The sequence below is a fragment of the Heliangelus exortis genome, chromosome 18, assembly GCF_036169615.1.
Source record: "Heliangelus exortis chromosome 18, bHelExo1.hap1, whole genome shotgun sequence".
In the NCBI taxonomy this organism is placed as follows: Eukaryota; Metazoa; Chordata; class Aves; order Apodiformes; family Trochilidae; genus Heliangelus; species Heliangelus exortis.
In genome coordinates, this window is record NC_092439.1 from 6,138,795 (window position 1) to 6,148,682 (window position 9,888).

Below are 9,888 nucleotides of genomic sequence, written 5' to 3' on the forward strand. Positions count from 1 at the left end.
ACAAAATACCATACGTCAGCAAGAATATTTCTGACATGCTGTCTCTGTCCTAGTCTGCAACAAGAGGTTTCCATGCAGAAATTAAAGCTGGTTCAAGGCCTAAAATTTTACTTTCTCTCCCACTTTAGTGGGAAATTTTTCCAGGTATATTGAAATATATTTATAGTCATACAAAATCAGCAATGACAAATACTTGAGTGGTTTTGAATAAAGCACTTTCAGAAAACATAAAAAAAATACATTTAGAGCCATTTGTATTCTATTTGAGGTTACAGCTTCACAAGAGCAAGAGGATCCCATGATAACCAAAACCATCTATGTTTGTCTCAGCTGACAATTTCCCTACTCAAAACAGAAGACACAAAACCAAAAAGCTTTTGATGAGGAGATCTAAATTAAACACACTAAAATACACTTTTGTTCACCGGGTCTTCAATTTAATCACCTTTATGGTACATTGCAAAATCCAATTGTTCCCTTGAATTTTCCAGACAGAATCAATTCATTTTGGATTAACTATGGAGAATCACATTCTTCTTTACAGAGGGTCAACTTAATAGATGTTACCTATCCTACTGTTAAGTCTATTAAACATTTCATGAGCAAACTGGGATGTGTTGTTTATTGTGAACTTATTTGGCTTTGAGAAACACTTGATGCAATCAATATTATTTTAAAAAGGATAAAGTCTGAAAAATTGTTAGGTCAAGAAATCTTAATAAAAATTAGCAAGGTCTATTTTAGAATACCAAGTGAACCATTATTACAAGGTGACTGAACTGCAGCAGTCATGATTAAAAGCAATGGAGATGAGCTTCGATTACCTTAGTTGACCTGTGGGAACATTTTCAGGTCTGTTTTTCTTGGATGGTGATATAAGGCAGAAATTGTCTGCACTACTTCATTTTTAGCTTTCTGTATGTCTAATACTCTATCACAACTCTGAACTGATTTTGTCTGATGTGCAGAACAACCCTGAAGCTTTGAAGTTCTTGATACCATTGCTGATTGCAGGTGATTGCAGGCAAATAGAAGATGTCCATAGCTTTGCTTCCCTTCAATATTTTTAACATAACTTGAAAACAGAATACTAAAGACTATCAAAGAGTCCAGAGAGTTTTCTGACAAATAAATCTGAATATGGCTAATATCCCTTTCCATAAGGGAAAACTTAGTTTAACAAAAGTTGTTTCAGTAACAGCTATACAGGTCAGAATTATCACACAGCTTCAGATGTGAATTCAACAGCAGGATAATGACAGTTGCCAAGGATTTGTACTTGCTGTCTCTTACTAGTCCTGTTGCCTGTCAAATTGTCTCTTTTTCTTATACAGAAGCCATGGAATTTTTTATGGATAGCAACTACTTACAATATACAATGAAGAACATCAGATGTAACAACCACCCTTTAGCCCTTCATTATTTGGTCATCTCTGTTATATCTAGTCATTCATTTTCACCTAAATTATTTATTTATACTACATATTTGACAAGCATATAATCTTTCTTTTTTTTTCAATACTTGTTCAAAAGATCCAGTGATTTATTTTTAAATTTTCCTGGTTTAATTTATGTATTTAGGTTTATGTTATTATTTTTATTTTTGTACATGTACGCCATTTTGGATTCCTCAAGAAAATCAACTGTATAGCAAAGTCATGTTATTTATCCAACAAAGGTATTAAAAATAAAATAATGGTAGTATCAGATCTTAACCACAGTAGAATAGTTAGGCCAATCTTATATTTTTTTATTATTTGTTTGCATTGTTGAATGATTTTCCTCCAGCTACCACATATTTTTTTATGTTTGTTTGCACTTATATTATCATTGTACTACATGCATGCATGCTCCAGATAATCATATTAATAAATCTTTATATTGGTAGATGAGGTCATGTTTTGCATATTATGGCCCTGGCACAGACCTGCATTAGCATCATCATAAGATTTACCAAAAAAATTAAATTTAATTTTATTATACAGGAAACTCACAGTAAGCATAATTCATATCTTTAAAAACAAAACCTAATAATTTAGTAAATTTAATATGTTTGGGAAACTGCCTTCATAATAACTTACCCAACAAAGGGCAGCTTTATGCACATAATCTGTATCACTTTGGCAAGGATCTTCTTCAATAAATAATGCTTCAAACCTCACACCTGCTAAGCAAACTAAACTGTTCTCAACCTCTACTGCAGCTGGAAAGGAAAATTGATGATTGTTTTCCTTTTATTAGGAAAGCCAAATCTTCTCCCTTTCTCCTAGTACTCTTTCCAATTACAGGCTATCAGAAAACTACAATCTATTCTAAATGACTACACCCTGAGTAATAACCTAATAAGTACAGGCTGTGTGTGAAACTCATGTTCCACTGAAATTTTTGGGAATTGTGCCAAAGGCTTGAATGAAAATTTTATACTGGCTCTCTTGAGCTGATGAATAGAAAGAAACTGCTTCTCCTTTCTCTGTCACTTCCCCACTGGAATTCTGGCATCGTACAGACCTCTGGTCATAACAGACTTTTTCTCCAGTATACTAAAAAGAGCAAAAGAAACTCTACTGGTCAGTTAGGCAATTGGTAGCCAACACAGAAGAAAATGTTTAAAAAATCAGTTTTGGATAATACAATAATTTGACATCTTTTACTGTCTTTACTTAGCAAAAAAACTAGACGGCACCCAAAACAACTCTGCTGCCTCACCCCAAATGACAGAGAAATGGATTTTCTTTCAGTGTCTGGAACAGACAAAATCTACTCAAGGCCCGAGGGGTGAAGCTGCCACACAACAGAAAAGAAATTAAGGCAAATAACGAGAACAGAGATTCCCTTTACCAAAATCAGCACTCACAAAGAAACTGGTAATTCGGTCTTCATAGCATAGCTTTACAAGCTGAGTAGAAAACAGGCTAAATAAAAGCTGCAGAAGTTGGAAACTTGGGTGCCACTATACTTGCGGAGTTAACCAGGCTGCCATCTGCTCCTCTGTGAAGCAGAGAAAAAAGGGCGGCAGCACCTTGGGATCTGAGATGGCTGCAAGGCCCCCCCCTTCCTGGGGATTTGGCTGCTGGGCTCAGGGCCAGCTTAGAGATGGCACAGCTGAGGGCTGCCCCTCCTTCCCTCTGGTGACCATGGGGAGCTGCCAGACAGCTCTGCAGGACATCCCTAGCCCAGCCTGGTTCCCTCTGAGGGAGCTGCCTCTACCCCGAAGCTCTGGTGCTTGCCTGAGGCGCCGCCGCCCCCCAACCCCTGCCCGGCCGTGGGCCCCTCCGAGCTGTGCCCAGGCCCAAGGGGTGACTTCCCACCTTAGCCTGGGAAAATCTGACCCTGCCACCAGACATGGTGCTGCCCCTGCCTTACCTTATCTGCCTGGCTCTACCCCATCACCCCAGCCTTGCCCCGTGTCTCTGGCTCTGGTTGTCCCCAGCCCTGGCAAAGCCCACGTCAGGCCCAGCCCGCGGCTCCTCAGCCCACAGGGAGCAGCTGACCCCTCCGTAGGCTCTGGCCACGTCTTCCTTTCAAGAAGGTATCCATGCGGTGTCTTGTCCTTCCTAATCATTCTGAAGCTTTCTTTGGTGCGAAAATACCATCAGCCCTCTGACCAGTTATTAACACCATGAATCAGTGACAAGTTTGCTGTCAGACCAAAGAGAAAAAACTGAGATCTGAAGAGCCCAAGAAACGTAAGAACATGTGAGAACATAAGAAATTTCCTACAGATTTCAGGACCACTATGTCAACTACAGATGGATCCAGATAGAACGATTCTGAACAACTGAAGGAAACAAAATTTTAAATAAAGACAAGATTCAAAAAAATCTGAAAAAGAATTTGAACCATTTTCAGTGTTGCTGCTAAGCTATACTGGCGAAAAGTGACAAAGGGAGCCCTTAGAGCGAGAGCTTGCTTTAATATGACATCAACATTATATAACATCAACATTAATATAACATCAACATTCAAATAACTTTTATTTAGTGAAAAGAACATACAAATTAAACAGTCAGCCATGCTGGTTTTCAGAGACAAAGAGTTAGGGGTGATGGCTGGAACAGTGTAGCACTCACCAACAGCCAGCACAACTACAGTCGCAGCAAACACCGAGGCAAACCTGAAGCTCGGCTTTACATCTGAAGAGCCAATTCCTGCAAATACTTCCACAGTTGTTTAATATAAAGCACAACAGCACATCCATTTCTTCAGTGCAAGAAGACGTGTATATGCCCTGGAGCCCTGTTGTGTATTTCTCAAAAGCATGTTTGTGTTTGAAGTACTTATTATTTTCACAGTCTACACAACACAAACACACCGCCAAGTGGTATCATTCACCATGACAAACTTTAACAGTTCCATTCATTGAAAACAACTACAAAACCTTGTAATGATACAAATGGATACTTTTCACTAGTTAGGTAAAATAGGTTGCTGTTTCGTTGCCCTCACAGATTTCTTGAATTACTCTTTCTTCTAGATCTTTTGTTTAATAGATTTTCTTTTCTCATATTTTTTTACAATACGTCTGTACAATACCAGCACAACAGGCCTGAAATATCAACAGACAATGAACACCTGCAATAACATCAACACTAAAGTAAAAATACAGTAATGCTGTTTAACCAAATCATTCTGTGAGCTAAAAAAAGCCAACTGTATTGCTAAAATACTGAAAAATAATGAAATGGTATTTGAAGTACAGCAGCTATATTATTTCCTGTGATGCTGAAAGGCATTTTACTACTTGTGACTGTACTTGGAAAATGCTTCAGTCTTTCAAAGAATCCACATCATGAAGAAATGTTAATGAAAAGTGTGATAAATTATAAACTGTATTTCTCAAGAAAATAAGCAAAATGCCAATTAATCCAGTGCTCCTCTTCAACAAACATATGTAGACATGTCCAATTATTTTGGGAAAAGCCAATTAAAATAAAATTAGTTATCGAAATACCAGAGCTAAGTATTTAATTTCATCATCACTTTTCTTAAGAAGCTGATTTTAACATAAACTGTGAGATACTGTCACATTGCAGGCTTTACAGACACCACATTTGTTGCTCCACTGCCTCTGTGTAGATTGCAGTTTGCATTAGCAAGTAACTAATGTGACACTAAACATGGCTGTGTCTGATGAGGGTTTTCAAAAATCTGAATATTTGGTTTAAGTGCAACAGAATAAAGCTTGGTCTCTACAGGAACTTAAAAAAGAAGAAATATTACATAACATGTGGCTTTATACACATGGTTAGCAGCATGTGTTCCTCCTTTTCTGAAAAGGAATGGATGACATCCTTTGAACTTTCAAGAACAATGACATAAGAGTGTCACAAAGACTTATGAAAGTGTGGAACCAAGTAAGATACTGTAACACCTGTTTATTGTGGATGTTTATTATTGATGTCTGTATCTGCAGAACAAACTTTGAATAAAGGTCTATACTTTAAATAAGCCAGTTATACGAACACTCCTCAGTTTTGGTAGAAGCAAAGGTTACCTGACAATAAAACACAAGGGAATGAAGCAATATGTTTCATATTTTTTTTCAGTAGGTGAAAAAAGATGAGAACAGCTGGTTCTTGGTTCAGCCAAGTGCACTGCTTTTAGTATTGTTCTAATGCTCAAACATTAACTAAATATTTATGGAAAAAAGTTGGACAGGCATAGATACAGCTCCAGTGTAAATATGGCAGGCTGCCAAAAATGCAGAATTTGTCACGGGGCACAAGATTAAATGCCATGTAGTTCAGTGTTAGCAAAGCAAGGAAAGGTATGAGTATCTTTGTCTTTCCCTCAGTTATAATCTAGGCCTGGTTTAGACTGATTGACACTGCACTTTAAAGACAAAAACTAAGTCATGAAGTCTCTCAAATTATCATGTTTGCCTGATACTTCATCCACTGATTTTACTCCACCTGCAGCACACAAGACAAGGTAATAATTTATGATAATTATATGAAAATATACAATTAATATTCATCACCTCTCATTTCTCATCACTTTAGATGATCAGTAATGCAGAGTAAAAATGCTGTCAGATTTCTAATTGCTTTGTAATGGGCCTGAAATAGGGAAATCGTTGAAGACAAACAATCTGTCACTTGTCTGTTACCTTAACTATCTATCACTTAAAAAAACCCTCATTAAATACATTGCTAATGAACGACAAAAGACTGTACTCAGTGTGCCCAGATGTACCTTTTTAAACAATATTGTAAATTGCTTAAATAATTCCCAAGACATTTCCAATCATTTTTGTGGAAATTTAATGGAAAACATATATTTTCAGTGCATGTTACATCTCATTTGTTCACATCATTATGACATTTAGTCTATCATATCCACATCTCCTGGGAGATAAAACTTTGTTATTCTTTTGACTGTTGACAAGTCTGACCCAATTAAAACAAATTCTGGAAGAACTGAGCAGTCAGATCTCTGACATCTTCCTTTTTAAAAAAGGGGGGAAAAATCATTTTTACTTAATCCTAATTCTTGCAAGGATTTTTAAAAAGAAGACAAGCATTCTTCAAGGCTGAACAAGTTATTTTATCTTGCACAGACAAAAAAAAAATTGTTCCCTAGTGACAGAATTCAGAATTTTCACTTAGACCATCCTTTTGAGTCAGCTGTCTACTCTAGCTCTATTAAAAATTAAATAAAATATTCTATTAAAATGTTAAACTGTGTTTTTTTCACAAAAATGTTTACAATACTCAAACTATACAAAAATTATCTTACATTGCACAAGAGAATTTTTTTTTATTAAAGTGCCCATCGTTAGTGAAATGAAGAGCACCTATATGTACTTAAATAATTATTTGTTTAAGACACTTAAGAAACTAATGAGGCCTGGTTTCTTGCCAACTTGGGTCCTACACCTCTCATTCTGGACAAAAATTCCAGGCTTTCTTCAGTCAGTCCACTGGCTGTCTCCACACATTTTCTGCTTTCATGGTAAATTCCCCACACTTGCCATACTTTTTTTTTTTTTTTTTTTTTTTTTTTCTTGACATTAGAAGGGGATAAAGCAGCATATTCTAGTTTGAACTATATGCTGATTTACCAGCCAGTAGAGGCCAAAAGCAATAGGGAGCTTTTGGGTTCACTCAGTTGTGCACTGCCCTCCCTCTCCTACATCCTCATTTGATTTTACCAGATCTTGAGCTCACTTCGTGTTGATACCTCTGGCACTGAAGGATTTTCAGCTTGGCTTGAGACTGATGGACATCTTCAAAAGTCATTACAGCCAGACAGAGTCTGATCAGCTCAAATAACCCAAACAAAACATTGTGATTTCTGAAACTAGAAAGATTAAAATTGAAAGAAAAACCAAGTCACAAAGACTGCAATTCTAGAAAAGGACAGATAATCCTTCAGTAATTTCATTTGATAGTTTATGCATTTTGCAGCCCATAAACAATAAAGTTGTATTAAACAGTCTGTTTTCTTTTACTTTGGCACAACTGCTGAACATGCACAGAAAAGAATGAGTATTTCACCTCCAATCTTTTTCCTTTGACTTCAGAGATAATTCCTTAACATTTATATTTAATTTTATGTTGAACAACTATAGATAACTATACTATTGCATACAAATGCTCACAGTCCCTTGAATAACTTTGAATTTAAATGATGCTATTAAGACACTTCAGTTACCAGTCCTATAATGAGTTAAAACGCAAAAATCCTTTATGCAGCATTTAAGAATTTGGGGCAGAAAGGATAAAAATGGATATCAGAAATAAATGAGGTGTATAAGAGTATATTAACAATTTGTGATAAAACCATGTCTGGTGACCAACCTCCAAAACATCACTGCATCTTTTCCTATTTTCCTTCTCATTTTCTCCACAACAAATGTTCCCATATCAGCCCACAGCAATGGCTGAGGGGAATGCATTTACAGTGGGCTACCCAAGCTGTACGTGGGCTGAGGACAAGGCAGAATAAAGAAGGTGACTCGTGCAGTCATACTGAGACCTTTCCTGAGAGGGAAATTCTCATTTCAGAAGGGACTACGTGAATGAGCCACACGTAACACATCTCATCTGTGATTCAGTTATTCCAGTGAAATAATTCCCCTTTAGGGAACGTAATTCCTAGCAAGTCGCTATCATCTTGCTCAGCTCACAGGGTGGGAACAACTTCCAAGTGAGGCGGTGAGGATGCGGGATGAGGATGCGGGATCATCACCGGGATGCCTGCGCTTTTCTCCTCAGACACCCGCAGCCCGGCGCAGCTGAACAGAGGGAATTCGACGGCCTGTGGAGACCTGAGCTTTCCCTCGGGGCTACGGGGGAGAAGCCTGCTAGGAGGGGTGGTAAAATGGACCCAATGCGCCGCGGGTATCCCCGCACCCGAAGGTGGAGCCCCTGAGAGGAGAGGGGGTGTCGGGAGGACCCGACTATCGCGTAGTGAGCGAGCGAGGGCGAGGTGGATCCCGGTGTCTTCTCGCGGGTGAAGACTGAAGGAAAAGTGGGGGTAAAAAAGGAGAAAGGTGCTCCCGCTCGAGCCGGACCGGGCTGGCAGCGGCTCCATCACTCACAAACCGCGTTGCCATGGAGACGGCGTCAGGCCGCTGCCGCAGTTCCTCTTCCTACCGGTGCCAGCGCTATTACTGCCCGGGCGGAAACAGGAGAGGTGGCCCGATGAGCCAGACGCGTGGCTCTCCGCCGCTACAGAGCACTACGCAGGGGTTCGGTTTCCTGCCGGACGGACTTATCCAGGGGACACACCTCGTCCCTCGGGGACCGGCGGTGCGGGGCAGGTGGGTGCTGGCTGGGTGTTTGCTCGCAGGATCCGTGGGGGTTTTGGGTGCGGGGGTCTCACGCCGCCGTCTGTTGGTGTTAACGGGCGCGGAGAGGCGGGGTCCTCGCGTTCTCGCTGCCGCGATCCGTGCGTCCCGGCCCCGCGTCCCGTGTCCCACGTCCCGCCCTCCCGGCCCCGTGTCCCGCGTCCTGTGGTCCCGCGTCCTGTGGTCCCGCGTCCCGTGTCCCGCGTCCCGTGTCGGTCTCAGCGGGTCCGTTGCTGTGGGCTGGGTCCGCCGAGCCGCAGCCACCGCCTGGACCTGGGCTGCGTCGGGAGAGCGCAGCCCCGGGTGAGGCTTTGCGTGTGGGTAGAACCCCGCGTGGGTTCCCCAGGGACAGAGAAGGAGGTGTGGAAGTGGGGGGCGGGCAGGCCGGCTGCGTGACGCTTCCCACGGGGAGAGCGTGGGGAAACACGGCTGGAGATAGTTTTACAAAAAATGTGCTTTTCTTCTGGGGGAAAAGGATTGAGTCTGAAGGATGTCGGTGGTCACCAGAAAGCGGTTGTTTTGCTGGAGTGGAAAAAAAAAAAAAAATCCCATTTCATCCTTTGGGCAATAAAACGATGAATGAAACCTGGCGGGCTCTAACCTGCTGGCAAACAGGGTTATTGCTCATCAGAAAATTCCTGGTAAATCAGCTTCTGCGGCCTTGGAATTTCAGTACCTGAGGAGGGCCTTGAAGCTCCTGTGCTCTTCCTGACATTTTATCCTCTCGTCTTTTTCATTTTTGTCATTAATTTGATAATAGCCAAAAATTAAAAGCACCCAGGTTAGGTTGTACCTGGGGATCTGTGGTAACTTTATATGCTTCTGTTGATTTTTTTTTTTTTATTTTATTTTTGTTAGTGTGTTTTTAGATGCTTCTCTGAGTCGATTTTTAAAAAGTGAACCCTTCTTACCAGGCAGGGTCCATACCAGAAATGTCATGGGGCAAAACCCAAGCCAAAATGTTTTCCTCTTCTTGCATGTGTCTCATTCCTGGATTGACAACATGTTGCACTCATATGTACTTAGGTTTTTTTCATGTGGTTAATACAGTATTGATTCAAAAAGTGTACATTTTTAAGAAGCTCATTTTTGCT